The 2139-nt window shown below is 43.9% G+C and overlaps 1 non-coding gene across 1 annotated transcript; it reads right to left on the bottom strand.

The window, feature by feature from the left end:
* Positions 1-1741: 1741 nt before the first annotated feature.
* On the bottom strand, positions 1742-1813 carry Trnad-guc (transfer RNA aspartic acid (anticodon GUC)). Its single transcript has one exon. It is a non-coding gene; the product is annotated as a tRNA-Asp (tRNA).
* Positions 1814-2139: the final 326 nt, after the last annotated feature.

Raw genomic sequence — 2139 nt, 5'->3', positions numbered from 1 at the left:
AAGTCCTCTTGAGTACAGCGAATTATTTAAAAGATGAAATTAATTTGAAAATTCAAAACACAAATAAAATGACTCCACAGGTTTCCGCAGCAATGTCGTTGATTGTTGACTCAGCACCAGTCTTTCAATATCTTCTGATCCGACATTTTGGCCTTCTTTCTGAGTCCGTCTTCAGGGAAGCGATTGCACCCAGGGTGCAAAAATGTTGTGATAGCAATAACCAAGATCTTTTAACAAAACATATTCTCCTCTGACAAATATCTTAAAAGAGCAGAAATAGCCCTAGGACAACAGAAAGACTCATCTGTTAGGTCCTCAACGTTGCTTCCGCCGTTGAAGGCTTGGTTGTGAAAAACTTACGAAACATTTACGATTCAAAGTGTTGGTCACTGATGTATTCACCTAGCAGACATAATAACGAATCCTGCTGCGGAACTGTGCATTCGTTCATATGACCGGGAGTGCTGGTCAGCCAGGCCCTGTGCCATTGCTTGAAAAAGGCGGTAGTCAGAGAGAGCATTGGCCGCGCGGGATTAGCCGAGCGGTCTCAGGCGCTGCAGTCGTGGACTGTGCGACTGGTCCCGGCGGAGGTTCGAGTCCTCCCTCGGACATGGGTGTGTGTGTTTGTCCTTAGGATAATATAGGTTAAGTAGTGTGTAAGCTTAGGGACTGATGACCTTAGCAGTTAAGTCCCATAAGATTTCACAGACATTTGAACATTTGAAATGGAGCTATGCTCGAGAATACGGCGGGTGGGGCAGGACTTCCCATTTCGACGTTTCCAGATATTCTTTTGACAGGCTTTGCGACATGGGATCGAGCATTCCATGCTGCAAAATCACTTTTGCATGTCTATCGCTATATTCTGCCCGTTTGTGTTAAATGGGTGGCTTCAACGCATCAACTGCTTTGGATGACGACCTCCTGTGATTGTTTCCGTGGGTTTCAGTAGATTCTAAAACCTTCTCTCTTTGCCGGCCGGAGTGGCCGAGCGGTTCTAGGCGCTACAGTCTGGAACCGCGCGACCGCTACGGTCGCAGGTTAGAATCCTGCCCCGGGCATGGATGTGTGTGATGTCCTTAGGTTAGTTAGGTTTAAGTAGTTCTAAGCTCTAGGGGACTGATAACCTCAGCAGTTAAGTCCCATAGTGCTCAGACCCATTTGAACCTTCTCTCTTTCTCTTCGACGTCGAACTCACCGTTCTTGAAGCGTTGAAACCATTCTCTGCTTGTTCTTCCACTAATAGGTGCCCCACCATAGGTCTTATCCAGCATTTTATGAGCGTCATCCGCAGATTCCTTCATGTTAAAGAAGAAAAATAAAACTTCCCGCAAATGACGAGAACTGAGCTCGTAAGTTGACAAATGACGCAGTCACAAATAGACTAATATTTTGATGGCATTATGTTTACAAATGCCTAAGCTTTCGCATGACACTTACGACGTACCCCCTGCACCAGCACTACTGCCATCTATTGTAAAACGGCGGAAGCAAACTTGAAGACGTAATATAAACTTCGTTACAGAACCAGTTTTAACGTATGTCTGTGAAACAGGATATTTTTTACGGTATTCGTAATACGTAGTTCAAAAATTTCCATGTCCGAAATTCATTGATTGAGTTGAATCTAAGTGCCGCTAACAGATTCCTTCAACGAAATTGTCTTCTGTTCAACGGAAAGTCTAACATTTTCTCTGCTGTTTAGACAGCCGGCTGATATTTTACTCGGTGGTAAAAATTTCTCCCCGGCCGGGAATCGAACCCGGGTCTCCCGCGTGACAGGCGGGGATACTAACCACTATACTACCGAGGACTGTGAGCCAAAACTGACGAAGGACTGTTACGAAATTCGTCTCTTGTTCAGAGAGGCCATCAACTGAGGAAAAGCATTGTTGAACGTTTACTGCTCGTTAGTATTTACTAATTTAGATAAATTGGTATCTTAATTTTGACTATTCTGTAGATTTACCTGCGCTACCACGAGGCGAACTGTGCATTACAGTCGGCTCTCGATATTTTGAAGTTCAGGGGACTTCAGAAAAGTTCAAATAATTGTGAGTTCGATTTAAGAGAAGTTTGAAATCATTTTAAATAGAAACAGTGTAAGATCAGAGAAGTTTGAAGTCATTTTGATCGCTT

The sequence above is a fragment of the Schistocerca serialis genome, chromosome 10 (genome assembly GCF_023864345.2).
Source record: "Schistocerca serialis cubense isolate TAMUIC-IGC-003099 chromosome 10, iqSchSeri2.2, whole genome shotgun sequence".
Taxonomy (NCBI): Eukaryota; Metazoa; Arthropoda; class Insecta; order Orthoptera; family Acrididae; genus Schistocerca; species Schistocerca serialis.
This window is presented reverse-complemented; position numbering and strand designations above follow the sequence as displayed.